This window comes from Myxine glutinosa, chromosome 1 (assembly GCF_964187855.1).
Source record: "Myxine glutinosa chromosome 1, kmMyxGlut1.1, whole genome shotgun sequence".
NCBI classification, from domain to species: Eukaryota; Metazoa; Chordata; class Myxini; order Myxiniformes; family Myxinidae; genus Myxine; species Myxine glutinosa.
This window is the reverse complement of record NC_136261.1, coordinates 99,889,919-99,915,222: the sequence shown is the minus strand read 5'-3', so window position 1 is coordinate 99,915,222 and position 25,304 is coordinate 99,889,919. Positions and strand designations below refer to the sequence as shown.

The 25,304-nt window shown below is 50.8% G+C and overlaps 4 non-coding genes and 2 pseudogenes across 4 annotated transcripts; all 6 read right to left on the bottom strand.

The window, feature by feature from the left end:
• Positions 1-908: 908 nt before the first annotated feature.
• On the bottom strand, positions 909-1,045 carry LOC144890247 (5S ribosomal RNA; annotated as a pseudogene).
• A 5,832-nt stretch (positions 1,046-6,877) lies between these two features.
• Positions 6,878-6,996, bottom strand: LOC144890048 (5S ribosomal RNA). The gene has a single exon (XR_013622243.1). It is a non-coding gene; the product is annotated as a 5S ribosomal RNA (ribosomal RNA).
• A 7,323-nt stretch (positions 6,997-14,319) lies between these two features.
• LOC137419781 (5S ribosomal RNA) lies at positions 14,320-14,438 on the bottom strand. Its single transcript, XR_010983073.2, has one exon. It is a non-coding gene; the product is annotated as a 5S ribosomal RNA (ribosomal RNA).
• A 2,572-nt stretch (positions 14,439-17,010) lies between these two features.
• Positions 17,011-17,129, bottom strand: LOC137419791 (5S ribosomal RNA). Its single transcript, XR_010983083.1, has one exon. It is a non-coding gene; the product is annotated as a 5S ribosomal RNA (ribosomal RNA).
• Positions 17,130-20,883: 3,754 nt separating this feature from the next.
• On the bottom strand, positions 20,884-20,997 carry LOC137419946 (5S ribosomal RNA; annotated as a pseudogene).
• Positions 20,998-24,559: 3,562 nt separating this feature from the next.
• Positions 24,560-24,678, bottom strand: LOC137419933 (5S ribosomal RNA). Its single transcript, XR_010983110.2, has one exon. It is a non-coding gene; the product is annotated as a 5S ribosomal RNA (ribosomal RNA).
• Between the last annotated feature and the right edge of the window lie 626 nt (positions 24,679-25,304).

The window sequence follows — 25,304 nt, the reverse complement described above, 5'->3', positions numbered from 1 at the left end:
GGCATGGTGTCCAGGAGGAGGGAAAAAAGCCCACAAGACTGCAGGATGGTATGGTGTCCAGACGGAGGAAAAAAAGCCTACAAGACTGCAGAGTGGCATGGTGTCCAGGAGGAGGAAAAAAAGCCTCCAAGACTGCAGGGTGGCATGGTGTCCAGGAGGAGGAAAAAAAGCCTCCAAGACTGCAGGGTGGCATGGTGTCCAGGAGGAGGAAAAAAAGCCTACAAGACTGCAGGGTGGTATGGTGTCCAGGAGTAGGAAAAAAAAGCCCACAAGACTGCAGGGTGGTATGGTTTCCAGGAGGAGGAAAAAAAGCCAACAAGCCTGCAGGGTGGTATGGTGTCCAGTCGGAGGAAAAAAAGCCGACAAGACAGCAGGGTGGCATGGTGTCGAGGAGGAGGAAAAAAAGCTTCCAAGACAGCAGGGTGGCATGGTGTCCAGGAGGAGGGAAAAAAGCCCACAAGACTGCAGGATGGTATGGTGTCCAGTCGGAGGAAAAAAAGCCTACAAGACTGCAGAGTGGCATGGTGTCCAGGAGGAGGAAAAAAAGCCTCCAAGACTGCAGGGTGGCATGGTGTCCAGGAGGAGGACAAAAAGCCAACAAGAGTGCAGGGTGGTATCGTCTCCAGGAGGAGGAAAAATAGCTGACAAGAGTGCAGGGTGGTATGGTGCCCAGGAGGAGGAAAAAAAGCCCACAAGACTGCAGGGTGGCATGGTGTCCAGGAGGAGGAAAAAAAGCCTATAAGACTGCAGGGTGGCATGGTGTCCAGGAGATGGAAAAAAGCCTACAAGACTGCAGGGTGGTATGGTGTCCAGGAGTAGGAAAAAAAAGCCCACAAGACTGCAGGGTGGTATGGTGTCCAGGAGGAGGAAAAAAAGCCGACCCAGGCTCCCCCTGCAGGAGAAAAAAAAGCCTACAACACCCGGGGTTCCCAGGCGGTCTCCCATCCAGGTACTAACCGGGATCCAGGTACTAACCGGGCCCGAACCTGCTTAGCTTCCGAGATCGGACGAGATCGGGCGTATTCAGGGTGGTATGGTCGTAGGCAATAACTGATTCTCTTTGGAAATACTTGAAGGACTGAAAATGTTTCCCAAGTGAGAGTTTCGTATTTTCTGCCACCAACGGTGGATGGAGGTTATGTTTTTTACCCCTGTCTGTTTGTCTGTCTGTCCGTTTGTGAACAGGATATCTCAAAAGGTTGTAGACGGATTCGGACTAAATTCGGCAGAGATGTGGCGTGTGTGACAAAGACGAAATGATTCGATTTTGGTGAAGATCTGGAATCGGATCCGGCTCCGACAATTCTTTAAAATGATTCTTCACCATTGGGAGACAGGGCCAAAAACGATACATCCAGCAGGATATCTCAAAACGTTATGGACGGATTTGGACGAAGCTTGGTGGAGAGGTTGTGTGTGTGACAAGGAAGAATCGATTCAATTTTGGTGAAGATCTGGATCCGGACCCATCTCGTAGAATTTTAAAGTGATTCTTCACCATCGGGCCAAACAATATAGCCTCTGGCAGGATATCTCAAAAAGTTATGGTAGTTAAGGGGAACTCTGGAATACAAAACGTGACCAGCGCACCTGGTGGAGGTATGCTCTCTTCTGAGTGCCGTTCGAGTTTACTTTTAATTTCCATTTGAAACTTTTCTTTCCATCACGATCTTCTTTTTCAATGGAGAACCCTCACATTCTTTCCAATTCCTTATCGGTAATGGTAGTGGTGGCAGTAGTACGAGTGGTTTTTATTCGGCTTGTGGGAGTGGTAGTAGTCAGCTAGTAGTCGTAGTCGTAGTCGCAGTGGCGGTACTGATAAAAGTGGGCTCGTTGTAATCGTAGTAGGCCAATAGGGGTGGTGGAAGTACTCGTGGTCGTTGGGAGTAGTTGAAGGCTCGTAGTAGTGGTAGTTGTAGTTGAAGGCGAGGAGTAGTGCGGCAAAAACGAACATACCAGCGAGCGTGTCAGACAGCACAAATCGCAGACAATCAAAACAACCCTCCCCCTGCAGGAGAAAAAAAAGCCAACATCACTCTCCCTGCAGGAGAAAAAATAAACTTACAACACTCCCCCTGCAGGAGAAAAAAAACCCTACAACACTCCCTCCCCCTGCAGGAGAAAAAAAGCCTCCAAGACTCCCCCTGCAGGAGAAAAAAATCTTACAACAGTCCCCCTGCAGGAGAAAAAAAAACCCTGCAACACTCCCTCCCCCTGCAGGAGAAAAAAAGCCTGCAAGACTCCCCCTGCAGGAGAAAAAAAAAGCCAACAGCACTCCCCCTGGAGGAGGAAAAAAAGCCAACAACACTCTGCCTGCAGGAGAAAAAAAGCCTACAACCCTCCCCCTGCAGGAGAAAAAAATAGCCAACAACACCCTGCCTGCAGGAGAAAAAAAGCCTACAACACTCCCCCTGCAGGAGAAAAAAAAAGCCAACAGGACTCCCCCTGCAGGAGAAAAAAAAGTCGACAACACTCCACCTGCAGGAGAAAAAAATGCCGACAACACTCCCCCTGCAGGAGAAAAAAAAGCCAACAACACTCCCTCCCCCTGTAGGAGAAAAAAAAGCCTACAAGACTGCAGGGTGGTATGGTGTCCAAGAGGAGGAAAAAAAGCCTACAAGAGTGCAGGGTGGTATGGTGTCCAAGAGGAGGAAAAACAAGCCTACAAGAGTGCAGGGTGGTATGGTGTCCAAGAGGAGGAAAAAAAGCCTACAAGACTGCAGGGTGGTATGGTGTCCAGGAGGAGGAAAAAAGCCGACAAGACTGCAGGGTGGTATGGTGTCCAGGAGGAAGAAAAAAAGCCCACAAGACTGCAGGGTGGTATGGTGTCCAGGAGGGGGAAAAAAGCCTTCAAGACTGCAGGGTGGTATGGTGTCCAGGAGGAGGAAAAAAGCCCACAAGACTGCAGGGTGGTTTGGTGTCCAGGAGGAGGAAAAAAAGCGTACAAGACTGCAGGGTGGTATGGTGTCCAGGAGGAGGAAAAAAAGCCCACAAGACTGCAGGGTGGTATGGTGTCCAGGAGGAGGACAAAAAGCCAACAAGAGTGCAGGGTGCTATCGTCTCCAGGAGGAGGAAAAATAGCTGACAAGAGAGCAGGGTGGTATGGTGCCCAGGAGGAGGAAAAAAAGCCTTCAAGACTGCATGGTGGCATGGGGTCCAGGAGATGGAAAAAAAAGCCTACAAGACTGCAGGGTGGTATGGTGTGCAGGAGGAGGAAAAAAAGCCTACAAGACTGCAGGGTGGTATGGTGTCCAGGAGGAGGAAAAAAAGCTGACAAGACTGCAGGGTGGAGAGGTGTCCAGTAGGAGGGAAAAAAGCCCACAAGACTGCAGGGTGGTATGGTGTCCAGTCGGAGGAAAAAAAGCCTACAAGACTGCAGAGTGGCATGGTGTCCAGGAGGAGGAAAAAAAGCCTTCAAGACTGCAGGGTGGTATGGTGTCCAGGAGGAGGAAAAAAGCCCACAAGACTGCAGGGTGGTTTGGTGTCCAGGAGGAGGAAAAAAAGCGTACAAGACTGCAGGGTGGTATGGTGTCCAGGAGGAGGAAAAAAAGCCCACAAGACTGCAGGGTGGTATGGTGTCCAGGAGGAGGACAAAAAGCCAACAAGAGTGCAGGGTGCTATCGTCTCCAGGAGGAGGAAAAATAGCTGACAAGAGAGCAGGGTGGTATGGTGCCCAGGAGGAGGAAAAAAAGCCTTCAAGACTGCATGGTGGCATGGGGTCCAGGAGATGGAAAAAAAAGCCTACAAGACTGCAGGGTGGTATGGTGTGCAGGAGGAGGAAAAAAAGCCTACAAGACTGCAGGGTGGTATGGTGTCCAGGAGGAGGAAAAAAACGCCCACAAGACTGCTGGGGGGTATGGTGTCCAGGAGGAGGAAAGAAAGCCCACAAGACTGTAGGGTGGCATGGAGTCCAGGAGGAGGAAAAAAAGCTGACAAGACTGCAGGGTGGAGAGGTGTCCAGTAGGAGGGAAAAAAGCCCACAAGACTGCAGGGTGGTATGGTGTCCAGTCGGAGGAAAAAAAGCCTACAAGACTGCAGAGTGGCATGGTGTCCAGGAGGAGGAAAAAAAGCCTCCAAGACTGCAGGGTGGTATGGTGTCCAGGAGGAGGAAAAAAAGCCTACAAGACTGCAGAGTGGCATGGTGTCCAGGAGGAGGAAAAAAAGCCTCCAAGACTGCAGGGTGGCATGGTGTCCAGGAGGAGGAAAAAAAGCCTACAAGACTGCAGGGTGGTATGGTGTCCAGGAGTAGGAAAAAAAAGCCCACAAGACTGCAGGGTGGTATGGTGTCCAGGAGGAGGAAAAAAAGCCAACAAGCCTGCAGGGTGGTATGGTGTCCAGTCGGAGGAAAAAAAGCCGACAAGACTGCAGGGTGGCATGGTGTCGAGGAGGAGGAAAAAAAGCCTCCAAGACAGCAGGGTGGCATGGTGTCCAGGAGGAGGGAAAAAAGCCCACAAGACTGCAGGATGGTATGGTGTCCAGTCGGAGGAAAAAAAGCCTACAAGACTGCAGAGTGGCATGGTGTCCAGGAGGAGGAAAAAAAGCCTCCAAGACTGCAGGGTGGCATGGTGTCCAGGAGGAGGAAAAAAAGCCTCCAAGACTGCAGGGTGGCATGGTGTCCAGGAGGAGGAAAAAAAGCCTACAAGACTGCAGGGTGGTATGGTGTCCAGGAGTAGGAAAAAAAAGCCCACAAGACTGCAGGGTGGTATGGTTTCCAGGAGGAGGAAAAAAAGCCAACAAGCCTGCAGGGTGGTATGGTGTCCAGTCGGAGGAAAAAAAGCCGACAAGACTGCAGGGTGGCATGGTGTCGAGGAGGAGGAAAAAAAGCTTCCAAGACAGCAGGGTGGCATGGTGTCCAGGAGGAGGGAAAAAAGCCCACAAGACTGCAGGATGGTATGGTGTCCAGTCGGAGGAAAAAAAGCCTACAAGACTGCAGAGTGGCATGGTGTCCAGGAGGAGGAAAAAAAGCCTCCAAGACTGCAGGGTGGCATGGTGTCCAGGAGGAGGACAAAAAGCCAACAAGAGTGCAGGGTGGTATCGTCTCCAGGAGGAGGAAAAATAGCTGACAAGAGTGCAGGGTGGTATGGTGCCCAGGAGGAGGAAAAAAAGCCCACAAGACTGCAGGGTGGCATGGTGTCCAGGAGGAGGAAAAAAAGCCTATAAGACTGCAGGGTGGCATGGTGTCCAGGAGATGGAAAAAAGCCTACAAGACTGCAGGGTGGTATGGTGTCCAGGAGTAGGAAAAAAAAGCCCACAAGACTGCAGGGTGGTATGGTGTCCAGGAGGAGGAAAAAAAGCCCACAAGCCTGCAGGGTGGTATGGTGTCCAGTCGGAGGAAAAAAAGCCGACAAGACTGCAGGGTGGCATGGTGTCGAGGAGGAGGAAAAAAAGCCTCCAAGACAGCAGGGTGGCATGGTGTCCAGGAGGAGGGAAAAAAGCCCACAAGACTGCAGGATGGTATGGTGTCCAGTCGGAGGAAAAAAAGCCTACAAGACTGCAGAGTGGCATGGTGTCCAGGAGGAGGAAAAAAAGCCTCCAAGACTGCAGGGTGGCGTGGTGTCCAGGAGGAGGAAAAAAAGCCTACAAGACTGCAGGGTGGTATGGTGTCCAGGAGGAGGAAAAAAAAGCCAACAAGGCTGCAGGGTGGTATGGTGTCAAGGAGGAGGAAAAAAAGCCTCCAAGACAGCAGGGTGGCATTGTGTCCAGGAGGAGGAAAAAAAAGCCTACAAGACAGCAGGGTGGCATGGTGTCCAGGAGGGGGAAAAAAGCCTACAAGACTGCAGGGTGGCATGGTGTCGAGGAGGAGGAAAAAAAGCCTCCAAGACTGCAGGGTGGTATGGTGTCCAGGAGGAGGAAAAAAAGCCCACAAGACTGCAGGGTGGTATGGTGTCCAGGAGGAGGGAAAAAAGCGCACAAGACTGCAGGGTGGTATGGTGTCCAGTCGGAGGAAGAAAAGCCTACAAGACTGCAGAGTGGCATGGTGTCCAGGAGGAGGAAAAAAAGCCTCCAAGACTGCAGGGTGGCATGGTGTCCAGGAGGAGGAAAAATAGCTGACAAGAGTGAAGGGTGGAATGGTGCCCAGGAGGAGGAAAAAAAGCCCACAAGACTGCAGGGTGGTATGGTGTCAAGGAGGAAAAAACGCCTCCAAGACTGCAGGGTGGCATGGTGTCCAGGAGGAGGAAAAAAAGTCGATAAGACTGCAGGGTGGCATGGGGTCCAGGAGATGGAAAAAAAGCCTACAAGACTGCAGGGTGGTATGGTGTCCAGGAGGAGGAAAAAAAGCCTACAAGACTGCAGGGTGGCATGGTGTCCAGGAGGAGGAAAAAAAGCCTCCAAGACTGCAGGGTGGTATGGTGTCCAGGAGGAGGAAAAAAAAGCCAACAAGGCTGCAGGGTGGTATGGTGTCAAGGAGGAGGAAAAAAAGCCTCCTAGACAGCAGGGTGGCATGGTGTCGAGGAGGAGGAAAAAAAGCCTACAAGACTGCAGGGTGGTATGGTGTCCAGGAGGAGGAAAAAAAAGCCAACAAGGCTGCAGGGTGGTATGGTGTCAAGGAGGAGGAAAAAAAGCCTACAAGACTGCAGGGTGGCATGGTGTCGAGGAGGAGGAAAAAAAGCCTCCAAGACTGCAGGGTGGCATGGTGTCGAGGAGGAGGAAAAAAAGCCTCCAAGACTGCAGGGTGGCATGGTGTCGAGGAGGAGGAAAAAAAGCCTCCAAGACTGCAGGGTGGTATGGTGTCCAGGAGAGGAAAAAAAGCCCACAAGACTGCAGTGTGGTATGGTGTCCAGGAGGAGGGAAAAAAAGCCTACAAGCCTGCAGGGTGGTATGGTGTCCAATCGGAGGAAAAAAAGCCGACCCAGGCTCCCCCTGCAGGAGAAAAAAAAGCCTACAACACCCGGGGTTCCCAGGCGGTCTCCCATCCAGGTACTAACCGGGCCCGAACCTGCTTAGCTTCCGAGATCGGACGAGATCGGGCGTATTCAGGGTGGTATGGTCGTAGGCAATAACTGATTCTCTTTGGAAATACTTGAAGGACTGAAAATGTTTCCCAAGTGAGAGTTTCGTATTTTCTGCCACCAACGGTGGATGGAGGTTATGTTTTTTACCCCTGTCTGTTTGTCTGTCTGTCCGTTTGTGAACAGGATATCTCAAAAGGTTGTAGACGGATTCGGACTAAATTCGGCAGAGATGTGGCGTGTGTGACAAAGACGAAATGATTCGATTTTGGTGAAGATCTGGAATCGGATCCGGCTCCGACAATTCTTTAAAATGATTCTTCACCATTGGGAGACAGGGCCAAAAACGATACATCCAGCAGGATATCTCAAAACGTTATGGACGGATTTGGACGAAGCTTGGTGGAGAGGTTGTGTGTGTGACAAGGAAGAATCGATTCAATTTTGGTGAAGATCTGGATCCGGACCCATCTCGTAGAATTTTAAAGTGATTCTTCACCATCGGGCCAAACAATATAGCCTCTGGCAGGATATCTCAAAAAGTTATGGTAGTTAAGGGGAACTCTGGAATACAAAACGTGACCAGCGCACCTGGTGGAGGTATGCTCTCTTCTGAGTGCCGTTCGAGTTTACTTTTAATTTCCATTTGAAACTTTTCTTTCCATCACGATCTTCTTTTTCAATGGAGAACCCTCACATTCTTTCCAATTCCTTATCGGTAATGGTAGTGGTGGCAGTAGTACGAGTGGTTTTTATTCGGCTTGTGGGAGTGGTAGTAGTCAGCTAGTAGTCGTAGTCGTAGTCGCAGTGGCGGTACTGATAAAAGTGGGCTCGTTGTAATCGTAGTAGGCCAATAGGGGTGGTGGAAGTACTCGTGGTCGTTGGGAGTAGTTGAAGGCTCGTAGTAGTGGTAGTTGTAGTTGAAGGCGAGGAGTAGTGCGGCAAAAACGAACATACCAGCGAGCGTGTCAGACAGCACAAATCGCAGACAATCAAAACAACCCTCCCCCTGCAGGAGAAAAAAAAGCCAACATCACTCTCCCTGCAGGAGAAAAAAAAACTTACAACACTCCCCCTGCAGGAGAAAAAAAACCCTACAACACTCCCTCCCCCTGCAGGAGAAAAAAAGCCTCCAAGACTCCCCCTGCAGGAGAAAAAAATCTTACAACAGTCCCCCTGCAGGAGAAAAAAAAACCCTGCAACACTCCCTCCCCCTGCAGGAGAAAAAAAGCCTGCAAGACTCCCCCTGCAGGAGAAAAAAAAAGCCAACAGCACTCCCCCTGGAGGAGGAAAAAAAGCCAACAACACTCTGCCTGCAGGAGAAAAAAAGCCTACAACACTCCCCCTGCAGGAGAAAAAAATAGCCAACAACACCCTGCCTGCAGGAGAAAAAAAGCCTACAACACTCCCCCTGCAGGAGAAAAAAAAAGCCAACAGGACTCCCCCTGCAGGAGAAAAAAAAGTCGACAACACTCCCCCTGCAGGAGAAAAAAAAAGCCAACAACACTCCACCTGCAGGAGAAAAAAATGCCGACAACACTCCCCCTGCAGGAGAAAAAAAAGCCAACAACACTCCCTCCCCCTGTAGGAGAAAAAAAAGCCTACAAGACTGCAGGGTGGTATGGTGTCCAAGAGGAGGAAAAAAAGCCTACAAGAGTGCAGGGTGGTATGGTGTCCAAGAGGAGGAAAAACAAGCCTACAAGAGTGCAGGGTGGTATGGTGTCCAAGAGGAGGAAAAAAAGCCTACAAGACTGCAGGGTGGTATGGTGTCCAGGAGGAGGAAAAAAGCCGACAAGACTGCAGGGTGGTATGGTGTCCAGGAGGAAGAAAAAAAGCCCACAAGACTGCAGGGTGGTATGGTGTCCAGGAGGGGGAAAAAAGCCTTCAAGACTGCAGGGTGGTATGGTGTCCAGGAGGAGGAAAAAAGCCCACAAGACTGCAGGGTGGTTTGGTGTCCAGGAGGAGGAAAAAAAGCGTACAAGACTGCAGGGTGGTATGGTGTCCAGGAGGAGGAAAAAAAGCCCACAAGACTGCAGGGTGGTATGGTGTCCAGGAGGAGGACAAAAAGCCAACAAGAGTGCAGGGTGCTATCGTCTCCAGGAGGAGGAAAAATAGCTGACAAGAGAGCAGGGTGGTATGGTGCCCAGGAGGAGGAAAAAAAGCCTTCAAGACTGCATGGTGGCATGGGGTCCAGGAGATGGAAAAAAAAGCCTACAAGACTGCAGGGTGGTATGGTGTGCAGGAGGAGGAAAAAAAGCCTACAAGACTGCAGGGTGGTATGGTGTCCAGGAGGAGGAAAAAAACGCCCACAAGACTGCTGGGGGGTATGGTGTCCAGGAGGAGGAAAGAAAGCCCACAAGACTGTAGGGTGGCATGGAGTCCAGGAGGAGGAAAAAAAGCCGACAAGACTGCAGGGTGGAGAGGTGTCCAGTAGGAGGGAAAAAAGCCCACAAGACTGCAGGGTGGTATGGTGTCCAGTCGGAGGAAAAAAAGCCTACAAGACTGCAGAGTGGCATGGTGTCCAGGAGGAGGAAAAAAAGCCTCCAAGACTGCAGGGTGGTATGGTGTCCAGGAGGAGGAAAAAAAGCCTACAAGACTGCAGAGTGGCATGGTGTCCAGGAGGAGGAAAAAAAGCCTCCAAGACTGCAGGGTGGCATGGTGTCCAGGAGGAGGAAAAAAAGCCTACAAGACTGCAGGGTGGTATGGTGTCCAGGAGTAGGAAAAAAAAGCCCACAAGACTGCAGGGTGGTATGGTGTCCAGGAGGAGGAAAAAAAGCCAACAAGCCTGCAGGGTGGTATGGTGTCCAGTCGGAGGAAAAAAAGCCGACAAGACTGCAGGGTGGCATGGTGTCGAGGAGGAGGAAAAAAAGCCTCCAAGACAGCAGGGTGGCATGGTGTCCAGGAGGAGGGAAAAAAGCCCACAAGACTGCAGGATGGTATGGTGTCCAGTCGGAGGAAAAAAAGCCTACAAGACTGCAGAGTGGCATGGTGTCCAGGAGGAGGAAAAAAAGCCTCCAAGACTGCAGGGTGGCATGGTGTCCAGGAGGAGGAAAAAAAGCCTCCAAGACTGCAGGGTGGCATGGTGTCCAGGAGGAGGAAAAAAAGCCTACAAGACTGCAGGGTGGTATGGTGTCCAGGAGTAGGAAAAAAAAGCCCACAAGACTGCAGGGTGGTATGGTTTCCAGGAGGAGGAAAAAAAGCCAACAAGCCTGCAGGGTGGTATGGTGTCCAGTCGGAGGAAAAAAAGCCGACAAGACTGCAGGGTGGCATGGTGTCGAGGAGGAGGAAAAAAAGCTTCCAAGACAGCAGGGTGGCATGGTGTCCAGGAGGAGGGAAAAAAGCCCACAAGACTGCAGGATGGTATGGTGTCCAGTCGGAGGAAAAAAAGCCTACAAGACTGCAGAGTGGCATGGTGTCCAGGAGGAGGAAAAAAAGCCTCCAAGACTGCAGGGTGGCATGGTGTCCAGGAGGAGGACAAAAAGCCAACAAGAGTGCAGGGTGGTATCGTCTCCAGGAGGAGGAAAAATAGCTGACAAGAGTGCAGGGTGGTATGGTGCCCAGGAGGAGGAAAAAAAGCCCACAAGACTGCAGGGTGGCATGGTGTCCAGGAGGAGGAAAAAAAGCCTATAAGACTGCAGGGTGGCATGGTGTCCAGGAGATGGAAAAAAGCCTACAAGACTGCAGGGTGGTATGGTGTCCAGGAGTAGGAAAAAAAAGCCCACAAGACTGCAGGGTGGTATGGTGTCCAGGAGGAGGAAAAAAAGCCCACAAGCCTGCAGGGTGGTATGGTGTCCAAGAGGAGGAAAAAAAGCCTACAAGACTGCAGGGTGGTATGGTGTCCAGGAGGAGGAAAAAAGCCGACAAGACTGCAGGGTGGTATGGTGTCCAGGAGGAAGAAAAAAAGCCCACAAGACTGCAGGGTGGTATGGTGTCCAGGAGGGGGAAAAAAGCCTTCAAGACTGCAGGGTGGTATGGTGTCCAGGAGGAGGAAAAAAGCCCACAAGACTGCAGGGTGGTTTGGTGTCCAGGAGGAGGAAAAAAGGCGTACAAGACTGCAGGGTGGTATGGTGTCCAGGAGGAGGAAAAAAAGCCCACAAGACTGCAGGGTGGTATGGTGTCCAGGAGGAGGACAAAAAGCCAACAAGAGTGCAGGGTGCTATCGTCTCCAGGAGGAGGAAAAATAGCTGACAAGAGAGCAGGGTGGTATGGTGCCCAGGAGGAGGAAAAAAAGCCTTCAAGACTGCATGGTGGCATGGGGTCCAGGAGATGGAAAAAAAAGCCGACAAGACTGCAGGGTGGTATGGTGTGCAGGAGGAGGAAAAAAAGCCTACAAGACTGCAGGGTGGTATGGTGTCCAGGAGGAGGAAAAAAACGCCCACAAGACTGCTGGGGGGTATGGTGTCCAGGAGGAGGAAAGAAAGCCCACAAGACTGTAGGGTGGCATGGAGTCCAGGAGGAGGAAAAAAAGCCGACAAGACTGCAGGGTGGAGAGGTGTCCAGTAGGAGGGAAAAAAGCCCACAAGACTGCAGGGTGGTATGGTGTCCAGTCGGAGGAAAAAAAGCCTACAAGACTGCAGAGTGGCATGGTGTCCAGGAGGAGGAAAAAAAGCCTCCAAGACTGCAGGGTGGTATGGTGTCCAGGAGGAGGAAAAAAAGCCTACAAGACTGCAGAGTGGCATGGTGTCCAGGAGGAGGAAAAAAAGCCTCCAAGACTGCAGGGTGGCATGGTGTCCAGGAGGAGGAAAAAAAGCCTACAAGACTGCAGGGTGGTATGGTGTCCAGGAGTAGGAAAAAAAAGCCCACAAGACTGCAGGGTGGTATGGTGTCCAGGAGGAGGAAAAAAAGCCAACAAGCCTGCAGGGTGGTATGGTGTCCAGTCGGAGGAAAAAAAGCCGACAAGACTGCAGGGTGGCATGGTGTCGAGGAGGAGGAAAAAAAGCCTCCAAGACAGCAGGGTGGCATGGTGTCCAGGAGGAGGGAAAAAAGCCCACAAGACTGCAGGATGGTATGGTGTCCAGTCGGAGGAAAAAAAGCCTACAAGACTGCAGAGTGGCATGGTGTCCAGGAGGAGGAAAAAAAGCCTCCAAGACTGCAGGGTGGCATGGTGTCCAGGAGGAGGAAAAAAAGCCTACAAGACTGCAGGGTGGTATGGTGTCCAGGAGTAGGAAAAAAAAGCCCACAAGACTGCAGGGTGGTATGGTTTCCAGGAGGAGGAAAAAAAGCCAACAAGCCTGCAGGGTGGTATGGTGTCCAGTCGGAGGAAAAAAAGCCGACAAGACTGCAGGGTGGCATGGTGTCGAGGAGGAGGAAAAAAAGCTTCCAAGACAGCAGGGTGGCATGGTGTCCAGGAGGAGGGAAAAAAGCCCACAAGACTGCAGGATGGTATGGTGTCCAGTCGGAGGAAAAAAAGCCTACAAGACTGCAGAGTGGCATGGTGTCCAGGAGGAGGAAAAAAAGCCTCCAAGACTGCAGGGTGGCATGGTGTCCAGGAGCAGGACAAAAAGCCAACAAGAGTGCAGGGTGGTATCGTCTCCAGGAGGAGGAAAAATAGCTGACAAGAGTGCAGGGTGGTATGGTGCCCAGGAGGAGGAAAAAAAGCCCACAAGACTGCAGGGTGGCATGGTGTCCAGGAGGAGGAAAAAAAGCCTATAAGACTGCAGGGTGGCATGGTGTCCAGGAGATGGAAAAAAGCCTACAAGACTGCAGGGTGGTATGGTGTCCAGGAGTAGGAAAAAAAAGCCCACAAGACTGCAGGGTGGTATGGTGTCCAGGAGGAGGAAAAAAAGCCCACAAGCCTGCAGGGTGGTATGGTGTCCAGTCGGAGGAAAAAAAGCCGACAAGACTGCAGGGTGGCATGGTGTCGAGGAGGAGGAAAAAAAGCCTCCAAGACAGCAGGGTGGCATGGTGTCCAGGAGGAGGGAAAAAAGCCCACAAGACTGCAGGATGGTATGGTGTCCAGTCGGAGGAAAAAAAGCCTACAAGACTGCAGAGTGGCATGGTGTCCAGGAGGAGGAAAAAAAGCCTCCAAGACTGCAGGGTGGCGTGGTGTCCAGGAGGAGGAAAAAAAGCCTACAAGACTGCAGGGTGGTATGGTGTCCAGGAGGAGGAAAAAAAAGCCAACAAGGCTGCAGGGTGGTATGGTGTCAAGGAGGAGGAAAAAAAGCCTCCAAGACAGCAGGGTGGCATTGTGTCCAGGAGGAGGAAAAAAAAGCCTACAAGACAGCAGGGTGGCATGGTGTCCAGGAGGGGGAAAAAAAGCCTACAAGACTGCAGGGTGGCATGGTGTCGAGGAGGAGGAAAAAAAGCCTCCAAGACTGCAGGGTGGTATGGTGTCCAGGAGGAGGAAAAAAAGCCCACAAGACTGCAGGGTGGTATGGTGTCCAGGAGGAGGGAAAAAAGCGCACAAGACTGCAGGGTGGTATGGTGTCCAGTCGGAGGAAGAAAAGCCTACAAGACTGCAGAGTGGCATGGTGTCCAGGAGGAGGAAAAAAAGCCTCCAAGACTGCAGGGTGGCATGGTGTCCAGGAGGAGGAAAAATAGCTGACAAGAGTGCAGGGTGGAATGGTGCCCAGGAGGAGGAAAAAAAGCCCACAAGACTGCAGGGTGGTATGGTGTCAAGGAGGAAAAAACGCCTCCAAGACTGCAGGGTGGCATGGTGTCCAGGAGGAGGAAAAAAAGTCTATAAGACTGCAGGGTGGCATGGGGTCCAGGAGATGGAAAAAAAGCCTACAAGACTGCAGGGTGGTATGGTGTCCAGGAGGAGGAAAAAAAGCCTACAAGACTGCAGGGTGGCATGGTGTCCAGGAGGAAGAAAAAAAGCCTCCAAGACTGCAGGGTGGTATGGTGTCCAGGAGGAGGAAAAAAAAGCCAACAAGGCTGCAGGGTGGTATGGTGTCAAGGAGGAGGAAAAAAAGCCTCCTAGACAGCAGGGTGGCATGGTGTCCAGGAGGAGGAAAAAAAGCCTACAAGGCTGCAGGGTGGTATGGTGTCCAGGAGGAGGAAAAAAAAGCCAACAAGGCTGCAGGGTGGTATGGTGTCAAGGAGGAGGAAAAAAAGCCTACAAGACTGCAGGGTGGCATGGTGTCGAGGAGGAGGAAAAAAAGCCTCCAAGACTGCAGGGTGGCATGGTGTCGAGGAGGAGGAAAAAAAGCCTCCAAGACTGCAGGGTGGCATGGTGTCGAGGAGGAGGAAAAAAAGCCTCCAAGACTGCAGGGTGGTATGGTGTCCAGGAGAGGAAAAAAAGCCCACAAGACTGCAGTGTGGTATGGTGTCCAGGAGGAGGGAAAAAAGCCTACAAGCCTGCAGGGTGGTATGGTGTCCAATCGGAGGAAAAAAAGCCGACCCAGACTCCACCTGCAGGAGAAAAAAAAGCCTACAACACCCGGGGTTCCCAGGCGGTCTCCCATCCAGGTACTAACCGGGCCCGAACCTGCTTAGCTTCCGAGATCGGACGAGATCGGGCGTATTCAGGGTGGTATGGTCGTAGGCGATAACTGATTCTCTTTGGAAATACTTGAAGGACCGAAAATGTTTCCCAAGTGAGAGTTTCGTATTTTCTGCCACCAACGGTGGATGGAGGTTATGTTTTTTACCCCTGTCTGTTTGTCTGTCTGTCCGTTTGTGAACAGGATATCTCAAAAGGTTGTAGACGGATTCGGACTAAATTCGGCAGAGATGTGGCGAGTGTGACAAAGACGAAATGATTCGATTTTGGTGAAGATCTGGAATCGGATCCGGCTCCGACAATTCTTTAAAATGATTCTTCACCATTGGGAGACAGGGCCAAAAACGATACATCCAGCAGGATATCTCAAAACGTTATGGACGGATTTGGACGAAGCTTGGTGGAGAGGTTGTGTGTGTGACAAGGAAGAATCGATTCAATTTTGGTGAAGATCTGGATCCGGACCCATCTCGTAGAATTTTAAAGTGATTCTTCACCATCGGGCCAAACAATATAGCCTCTGGCAGGATATCTCAAAAAGTTATGGTAGTTAAGGGGAACTCTGGAATACAAAACGTGACCAGCGCACCTGGTGGAGGTATGCTCTCTTCTGAGTGCCGTTCGAGTTTACTTTTAATTTCCATTTGAAACTTTTCTTTCCATCACGATCTTCTTTTTCAATGGAGAACCCTCGCATTCTTTCCAATTCCTTATCGGTAATGGTAGTGGTGGCAGTAGTACGAGTGGTTTTTATTCGGCTTGTGGGAGTGGTAGTAGTCAGCTAGTAGTCGTAGTCGTAGTCGCAGTGGCGGTACTGATAAAAGTGGGCTCGTTGTAATCGTAGTAGGCCAATAGGGGTGGTGGAAGTACTCGTGGTCGTTGGGAGTAGTTGAAGGCTCGTAGTAGTGGTAGTTGTAGTTGAAGGCGAGGAGTAGTGCGGCAAAAACGAACATACCAGCGAGCGTGTCAGACAGCACAAATCGCAGACAATCAAAACAACCCTCCCCCTGCAGGAGAAAAAAAAGCCAACATCACTCTCCCTGCAGGAGAAAAAAAAACTTACAACACTCCCCCTGCAGGAGAAAAAAAACCCTACAACACTCCCTCCCCCTGCAGGAGAAAAAAAGCCTCCAAGACTCCCCCTGCAGGAGAAAAAAATCTTACAACAGTCCCCCTGCAGGAGAAAAAAAAACCCTGCAACACTCCCTCCCCCTGCAGGAGAAAAAAAGCCTGCAAGACTCCCCCTGCAGGAGAAAAAAAAAGCCAACAGCACTCCCCCTGGAGGAGGAAAAAAAGCCAACAACACTCTGCTTGCAGGAGAAAAAAAGCCTACAACACTCCCCCTGCAGGAGAAAAAAATAGCCAACAACACCCTGCCTGCAGGAGAAAAAAAGCCTACAACACTCCCCCTGCAGGAGAAAAAAAAAGCCAACAGGACTCCCCCTGCAGGAGAAAAAAAAGTCGACAACACTCCCCCTGCAGGAGAAAAAAAAAGCCAACAACACTCCACCTGCAGGAGAATAAAATGCCGACAACACTCCCCCTGCAGGAGAAAAAAAAGCCAACAACACTCCCTCCCCCTGTAGGAGAAAAAAAAGCCCACAAGACTGCAGGGTGGTATGGTGTCCAGGAGGAGGGAAAAAAGCGCACAAGACTGCAGGGTGGTATGGTGTCCAGTCGGAGGAAGAAAAGCCTACAAGACTGCAGAGTGGCATGGTGTCCAGGAGGGGGAAAAAAAGCCTCCAAGACTGCAGGGTGGCATGGTGTCCAGGAGGAGGAAAAATAGCTGACAAGAGTGCAGGGTGGAATGGTGCCCAGGAGGAGGAAAAAAAGCCCACAAGACTGCAGGGTGGTATGGTGTCAAGGAGGAAAAAACGCCTCCAAGACTGCAGGGTGGCATGGTGTCCAGGAGGAGGAAAAAAAGTCTATAAGACTGCAGGGTGGCATGGGGTCCAGGAGATGGAAAAAAAGCCTACAAGACTGCAGGGTGGTATGGTGTCCAGGAGGAGGAAAAAAAGCCTACAAGACTGCAGGGTGGCATGGTGTCCAGGAGGAAGAAAAAAAGCCTCCAAGACTGCAGGGTGGTATGGTGTCCAGGAGGAGGAAAAAAAAGCCAACAAGGCTGCAGGGTGGTATGGTGTCAAGGAGGAGGAAAAAAAGCCTCCTAGACAGCAGGGTGGCATGGTGTCCAGGAGGAGGAAAAAAAGCCTACAAGACTGCAGGGTGGTATGGTGTCCAGGAGGAGGAAAAAAAAGCCAACAAGGCTGCAGGGTGGTATGGTGTCAAGGAGGAGGAAAAAAAGCCTACAAGACTGCAGGGTGGCATGGTGTCGAGGAGGAGGAAAAAAAGCCTCCAAGACTGCAGGGTGGCATGGTGTCGAGGAGGAGGAAAAAAAGCCTCCAAGACTGCAGGGTGGCATGGTGTCGAGGAGGAGGAAAAAAAGCCTCCAAGACTGCAGGGTGGTATGGTGTCCAGGAGGAGGGAAAAAAGCCTACAAGCCTGCAGGGTGGTATGGTGTCCAGGAGGAGGGAAAAAAGCCTACAAGCCTGCAGGGTGGTATGGTGTCCAATCGGAGGAAAAAAAGCCGACCCAGACTCCCCCTGCAGGAGAAAAAAAAGCCTACAACACCCGGGGTTCCCAGGCGGTCTCCCATCCAGGTACTAACCGGGCCCGAACCTGCTTAGCTTCCGAGATCGGACGAGATCGGGCGTATTCAGGGTGGTATGGTCGTAGGCGATAACTGATTCTCTTTGGAAATACTTGAAGGACCGAAAATGTTTCCCAAGTGAGAGTTTCGTATTTTCTGCCACCAACGGTGGATGGAGGTTATGTTTTTTACCCCTGTCTGTTTGTCTGTCTGTCCGTTTGTGAACAGGATATCTCAAAAGGTTGTAGACGGATTCGGACTAAATTCGGCAGAGATGTGGCGTGTGTGACAAAGACGAAATGATTCGATTTTGGTGAAGATCTGGAATCGGATCCGGCTCCGACAATTCTTTAAAATGATTCTTCACCATTGGGAGACAGGGCCAAAAACGATACATCCAGCAGGATATCTCAAAACGTTATGGACGGATTTGGACGAAGCTTGGTGGAGAGGTTGTGTGTGTGACAAGGAAGAATCGATTCAATTTTGGTGAAGATCTGGATCCGGACCCATCTCGTAGAATTTTAAAGTGATTCTTCACCATCGGGCCAAACAATATAGCCTCTGGCAGGATATCTCAAAAAGTTATGGTAGTTAAGGGGAACTCTGGAATACAAAACGTGACCAGCGCACCTGGTGGAGGTATGCTCTCTTCTGAGTGCCGTTCGAGTTTACTTTTAATTTCCATTTGAAACTTTTCTTTCCATCACGATCTTCTTTTTCAATGGAGAACCCTCGCATTCTTTCCAATTCCTTATCGGTAATGGTAGTGGTGGCAGTAGTACGAGTGGTTTTTATTCGGCTTGTGGGAGTGGTAGTAGTCAGCTAGTAGTCGTAGTCGTAGTCGCAGTGGCGGTACTGATAAAAGTGGGCTCGTTGTAATCGTAGTAGGCCAATAGGGGTGGTGGAAGTACTCGTGGTCGTTGGGAGTAGTTGAAGGCTCGTAGTAGTGGTAGTTGTAGTTGAAGGCGAGGAGTAGTGCGGCAAAAACGAACATACCAGCGAGCGTGTCAGACAGCACAAATCGCAGACAATCAAAACAACCCTCCCCCTGCAGGAGAAAAAAAAGCCAACATCACTCTCCCTGCAGGAGAAAAAAAAACTTACAACACTCCCCCTGCAGGAGAAAAAAAACCCTACAACACTCCCTCCCCCTGCAGGAGAAAAAAAGCCTCCAAGACTCCCCCTGCAGGAGAAAAAAATCTTACAACAGTCCCCCTGCAGGAGAAAAAAAAACCCTGCAACACTCCCTCCCCCTGCAGGAGAAAAAAAGCCTGCAAGACTCCCCCTGCAGGAGAAAAAAAAAGCCAACAGCACTCCCCCTGGAGGAGGAAAAAAAGCCAACAACACTCTGCTTGCAGGAGAAAAAAAGCCTACAACACTCCCCCTGCAGGAGAAAAAAATAGCCAACAACACCCTGCCTGCAGGAGAAAAAAAGCCTACAACACTCCCCCTGCAGGAGAAAAAAAAAGCCAACAGGACTCCCCCTGCAGGAGAAAAAAAAGTCGACAACACTCCCCCTGCAGGAGAAAAAAAAAGCCAACAACACTCCACCTGCAGGAGAATAAAATGCCGACAACACTCCCCCTGCAGGAGAAAAAAAAGCCAACAACACTCCCTCCCCCTGTAGGAGAAAAAAAAGCCTACAAGACTGCAGGGTGGTATGGTGTCCAAGAGGAGGAAAAAAAGCCTACAAGAGTGCAGGGTGGTATGGTGTCCAAGAGGAGGAAAAAGAAGCCTACAAGAGTGCAGGGTGGTATGGTGTCCAAGAGGAGGAAAAAAAGCCTACAAGACTGCAGGGTGGTATGGTGTCCAGGAGGAGGAAAAAAGCCGACAAGACTGCAGGGTGGTATGGTGTCCAGGAGGAAGAAAAAAAGCCCACAAGACTGCAGGGTGGTATGGTGTCCAGGAGGGGGAAAAAAGCCTTCAAGACTGCAGGGTGGTATGGTGTCCAGGAGGAGGAAAAAAGCCCACAAGACTGCAGGGTGGTTTGGTGTCCAGGAGGAGGAAAAAAAGCGTACAAGACTGCAGGGTGGTATGGTGTCCAGGAGGAGGAAAAAAAGCCCACAAGACTGCAGGGTGGTATGGTGTCCAGGAGGAGGACAAAAAGCCAACAAGAGTGCAGGGTGCTATCGTCTCCAGGAGGAGGAAAAATAGCTGACAAGAGAGCAGGGTGGTATGGTGCCCAGGAGGAGGAAAAAAAGCCTTCAAGACTGCATGGTGGCATGGGGTCCAGGAGATGGAAAAAAAAGCCTACAAGACTGCAGGGTGGTATGGTGTGCAGGAGGAGGAAAAAAAGCCTACAAGACTGCAGGGTGGTATGGTGTCCAGGAGGAGGAAAAAAACGCCCACAAGACTGCTGGGGGGTATGGTGTCCAGGAGGAGGAAAGAAAGCCCACAAGACTGTAGGGTGGCATGGAGTCCAGGAGGAGGAAAAAAAGCCGACAAGACTGCAGGGTGGAGAGGTGTCCAGTAGGAGGGAAAAAAGCCCACAAGACTGCAGGGTGGTATGGTGTCCAGTCGGAGGAAAAAAAGCCTACAAGACTGCAGAGTGGCATGGTGTCCAGGAGGAGGAAAAAAAGCCTCCAAGACTGCAGGGTGGTATGGTGTCCAGGAGGAGGAAAAAAAGCCTACAAGACTGCAGAGTGGCATGGTGTCCAGGAGGAGGGAAAAAAGCCTCCAAGACTGCAGGGTGGCATGGTGTCCAGGAGGAGGAAAAAAAGCCTACAAGACTGCAGGGTGGTATGGTGTCCAGGAGTAGGAAAAAAAAGCCCACAAGACTGCAGGGTGGTATGGTGTCCAGGAGGAGGAAAAAAAGCCAACAAGCCTGCAGGGTGGTATGGTGTCCAGTCGGAGGAAAAAAAGCCGACAAGACTGCAGGGTGGCATGGTGTCGAGGAGGAGGAAAAAAAGCCTCCAAGACAGCAGGGTGGCATGGTGTCCAGGAGGAGGGAAAAAAGCCCACAAGACTGCAGGATGGTATGGTGTCCAGTCGGAGGAAAAAAAGCCTACAAGACTGCAGAGTGGCATGGTGTCCAGGAGGAGGAAAAAAAGCCTCCAAGACTGCAGGGTGGCATGGTGTCCAGGAGGAGGAAAAAAAGCCTCCAAGACTGCAGGGTGGCATGGTGTCCAGGAGGAGGAAAAAAAGCCTACAAGACTGCAGGGTGGTATGGTGTCCAGGAGTAGGAAAAAAAAGCCCACAAGACTGCAGGGTGGTATGGTTTCCAGGAGGAGGAAAAAAAGCCAACAAGCCTGCAGGGTGGTATGGTGTCCAGTCGGAGGAAAAAAAGCCGACAAGACTGCAGGGTGGCATGGTGTCGAGGAGGAGGAAAAAAAGCTTCCAAGACAGCAGGGTGGCATGGTGTCCAGGAGGAGGGAAAAAAGCCCACAAGACTGCAGGATGGTATGGTGTCCAGTCGGAGGAAAAAAAGCCTACAAGACTGCAGAGTGGCATGGTGTCCAGGAGGAGGAAAAAAAGCCTCCAAGACTGCAGGATGGCATGGTGTCCAGGAGGAGGACAAAAAGCCAACAAGAGTGCAGGGTGGTATCGTCTCCAGGAGGAGGAAAAATAGCTGACAAGAGTGCAGGGTGGTATGGTGCCCAGGAGGAGGAAAAAAAGCCCACAAGACTGCAGGGTGGCATGGTGTCCAGGAGGAGGAAAAAAAGCCTATAAGACTGCAGGGTGGCATGGTGTCCAGGAGATGGAAAAAAGCCTACAAGACTGCAGGGTGGTATGGTGTCCAGGAGTAGGAAAAAAAAGCCCACAAGACTGCAGGGTGGTATGGTGTCCAGGAGGAGGAAAAAAAGCCGACCCAGACTCCCCCTGCAGGAGAAAAAAAAGCGGGGTTCCCCGGGGTTCCCAGGCGGTCTCCCATCCAGGTACTAACCGGGCCCGAACCTGCTTAGCTTCCGAGATCGGACGAGATCGGGCGTATTCAGGGTGGTATGGTCGTAGGCAATAACTGATTCTCTTTGGAAATACTTGAAGGACCGAAAATGTTTCCCAAGTGAGAGTTTCGTATTTTCTGCCACCAACGGTGGATGGAGGTTATGTTTTTTACCCCTGTCTGTTTGTCTGTCTGTCCGTTTGTGAACAGGATATCTCAAAAGGTTGTAGACGGATTCGGACTAAATTCGGCAGAGATGTGGCGTGTGTGACAAAGACGAAATGATTCGATTTTGGTGAAGATCTGGAATCGGATCCGGCTCCGACAATTCTTTAAAATGATTCTTCACCATTGGGAGACAGGGCCAAAAACGATACATCCAGCAGGATATCTCAAAACGTTATGGACGGATTTGGACGAAGCTTGGTGGAGAGGTTGTGTGTGTGACAAGGAAGAATCGATTCAATTTTGGTGAAGATCTGGATCCGGACCCATCTCGTAGAATTTTAAAGTGATTCTTCACCATCGGGCCAAACAATATAGCCTCTGGCAGGATATCTCAAAAAGTTATGGTAGTTAAGGGGAACTCTGGAATACAAAACGTGACCAGCGCACCTGGTGGAGGTATGCTCTCTTCTGAGTGCCGTTCGAGTTTACTTTTAATTTCCATTTGAAACTTTTCTTTCCATCACGATCTTCTTTTTCAATGGAGAACCCTCGCATTCTTTCCAATTCCTTATCGGTAATGGTAGTGGTGGCAGTAGTACGAGTGGTTTTTATTCGGCTTGTGGGAGTGGTAGTAGTCAGCTAGTAGTCGTAGTCGTAGTCGCAGTGGCGGTACTGATAAAAGTGGGCTCGTTGTAATCGTAGTAGGCCAATAGGGGTGGTGGAAGTACTCGTGGTCGTTAGGAGTAGTTGAAGGCTCGTAGTAGTGGTAGTTGTAGTTGAAGGCGAGGAGTAGTGCGGCAAAAACGAACATACCAGCGAGCGTGTCAGACAGCACAAATCGCAGACAATCAAAACAACCCTCCCCCTGCAGGAGAAAAAAAAGCCAACATCACTCTCCCTGCAGGAGAAAAAAAAACTTACAACACTCCCCCTGCAGGAGAAAAAAAACCCTACAACACTCCCTCCCCCTGCAGGAGAAAAAAAGCCTCCAAGACTCCCCCTGCAGGAGAAAAAAATCTTACAACAGTCCCCCTGCAGGAGAAAAAAAAACCCTGCAACACTCCCTCCCCCTGCAGGAGAAAAAAAGCCTGCAAGACTCCCCCTGCAGGAGAAAAAAAAAGCCAACAGCACTCCCCCTGGAGGAGGAAAAAAAGCCAACAACACTCTGCCTGCAGGAGAAAAAAAGCCTACAACACTCCCCCTGCAGGAGAAAAAAATAGCCAACAACACCCTGCCTGCAGGAGAAAAAAAGCCTACAACACTCCCCCTGCAGGAGAAAAAAAAAGCCAACAGCACTCCCCCTGCAGGAGAAAAAAAAGTCGACAACACTCCCCCTGCAGGAGAAAAAAAAAGCCAACAACACTCCACCTGCAGGAGAAAAAAATGCCGACAACACTCCCCCTGCAGGAGAAAAAAAAGCCAACAACACTCCCTCCCCCTGTAGGAGAAAAAAAAGCCTACAAGACTGCAGGGTGGTATGGTGTCCAAGAGGAGGAAAAAAAGCCTACAAGAGTGCAGGGTGGTATGGTGTCCAAGAGGAGGAAAAACAAGCCTACAAGAGTGCAGGGTGGTATGGTGTCCAAGAGGAGGAAAAAAAGCCTACAAGACTGCAGGGTGGTATGGTGTCCAGGAGGAGGAAAAAAGCCGACAAGACTGCAGGGTGGTATGGTGTCCAGGAGGAAGAAAAAAAGCCCACAAGACTGCAGGGTGGTATGGTGTCCAGGAGGGGGAAAAAAGCCTTCAAGACTGCAGGGTGGTATGGTGTCCAGGAGGAGGAAAAAAGCCCACAAGACTGCAGGGTGGTTTGGTGTCCAGGAGGAGGAAAAAAAGCGTACAAGACTGCAGGGTGGTATGGTGTCCAGGAGGAGGAAAAAAAGCCCACAAGACTGCAGGGTGGTATGGTGTCCAGGAGGAGGACAAAAAGCCAACAAGAGTGCAGGGTGCTATCGTCTCCAGGAGGAGGAAAAATAGCTGACAAGAGAGCAGGGTGGTATGGTGCCCAGGAGGAGGAAAAAAAGCCTTCAAGACTGCATGGTGGCATGGGGTCCAGGAGATGGAAAAAAAAGCCTACAAGACTGCAGGGTGGTATGGTGTGCAGGAGGAGGAAAAAAAGCCTACAAGACTGCAGGGTGGTATGGTGTCCAGGAGGAGGAAAAAAACGCCCACAAGACTGCTGGGGGGTATGGTGTCCAGGAGGAGGAAAGAAAGCCCACAAGACTGTAGGGTGGCATGGAGTCCAGGAGGAGGAAAAAAAGCCGACAAGACTGCAGGGTGGAGAGGTGTCCAGTAGGAGGGAAAAAAGCCCACAAGACTGCAGGGTGGTATGGTGTCCAGTCGGAGGAAAAAAAGCCTACAAGACTGCAGAGTGGCATGGTGTCCAGGAGGAGGAAAAAAAGCCTCCAAGACTGCAGGGTGGTATGGTGTCCAGGAGGAGGAAAAAAAGCCTACAAGACTGCAGAGTGGCATGGTGTCCAGGAGGAGGAAAAAAAGCCTCCAAGACTGCAGGGTGGCATGGTGTCCAGGAGGAGGAAAAAAAGCCTACAAGACTGCAGGGTGGTATGGTGTCCAGGAGTAGGAAAAAAAAGCCCACAAGACTGCAGGGTGGTATGGTGTCCAGGAGGAGGAAAAAAAGCCAACAAGCCTGCAGGGTGGTATGGTGTCCAGTCGGAGGAAAAAAAGCCGACAAGACTGCAGGGTGGCATGGTGTCGAGGAGGAGGAAAAAAAGCCTCCAAGACAGCAGGGTGGCATGGTGTCCAGGAGGAGGGAAAAAAGCCCACAAGACTGCAGGATGGTATGGTGTCCAGTCGGAGGAAAAAAAGCCTACAAGACTGCAGAGTGGCATGGTGTCCAGGAGGAGGAAAAAAAGCCTCCAAGACTGCAGGGTGGCATGGTGTCCAGGAGGAGGAAAAAAAGCCTCCAAGACTGCAGGGTGGCATGGTGTCCAGGAGGAGGAAAAAAAGCCTACAAGACTGCAGGGTGGTATGGTGTCCAGGAGTAGGAAAAAAAAGCCCACAAGACTGCAGGGTGGTATGGTTTCCAGGAGGAGGAAAAAAAGCCAACAAGCCTGCAGGGTGGTATGGTGTCCAGTCGGAGGAAAAAAAGCCGACAAGACTGCAGGGTGGCATGGTGTCGAGGAGGAGGAAAAAAAGCTTCCAAGACAGCAGGGTGGCATGGTGTCCAGGAGGAGGGAAAAAAGCCCACAAGACTGCAGGATGGTATGGTGTCCAGTCGGAGGAAAAAAAGCCTACAAGACTGCAGAGTGGCATGGTGTCCAGGAGGAGGAAAAAAAGCCTCCAAGACTGCAGGGTGGCATGGTGTCCAGGAGGAGGACAAAAAGCCAACAAGAGTGCAGGGTGGTATCGTCTCCAGGAGGAGGAAAAATAGCTGACAAGACTGCAGGGTGGTATGGTGTCCAGGAGGAGGAAAAAAAGCCGACCCAGACTCCCCCTGCAGGAGAAAAAAAAGCCTACAACACCCGGGGTTCCCAGGCGGTCTCCCATCCAGGTACTAACCGGGCCCGAACCTGCTTAGATTCCGAGATCGGACGAGATCGGGCGTATTCAGGGTGGTATGGTCGTAGGCAATAACTGATTCTCTTTGGAAATACTTGAAGGACCGAAAATGTTTCCCAAGTGAGAGTTTCGTATTTTCTGCCACCAACGGTGGATGGAGGTTATGTTTTTTACCCCTGTCTGTTTGTCTGTCTGTCCGTTTGTGAACAGGATATCTCAAAAGGTTGTAGACGGATTCGGACTAAATTCGGCAGAGATGTGGCGTGTGTGACAAAGACGAAATGATTCGATTTTGGTGAAGATCTGGAATCGGATCCGGCTCCGACAATTCTTTAAAATGATTCTTCACCATTGGGAGACAGGGCCAAAAACGATACATCCAGCAGGATATCTCAAAACGTTATGGACGGATTTGGACGAAGCTTGGTGGAGAGGTTGTGTGTGTGACAAGGAAGAATCGATTCAATTTTGGTGAAGATCTGGATCCGGACCCATCTCGTAGAATTTTAAAGTGATTCTTCACCATCGGGCCAAACAATATAGCCTCTGGCAGGATATCTCAAAAAGTTATGGTAGTTAAGGGGAACTCTGGAATACAAAACGTGACCAGCGCACCTGGTGGAGGTATGCTCTCTTCTGAGTGCCGTTCGAGTTTACTTTTAATTTCCATTTGAAACTTTTCTTTCCATCACGATC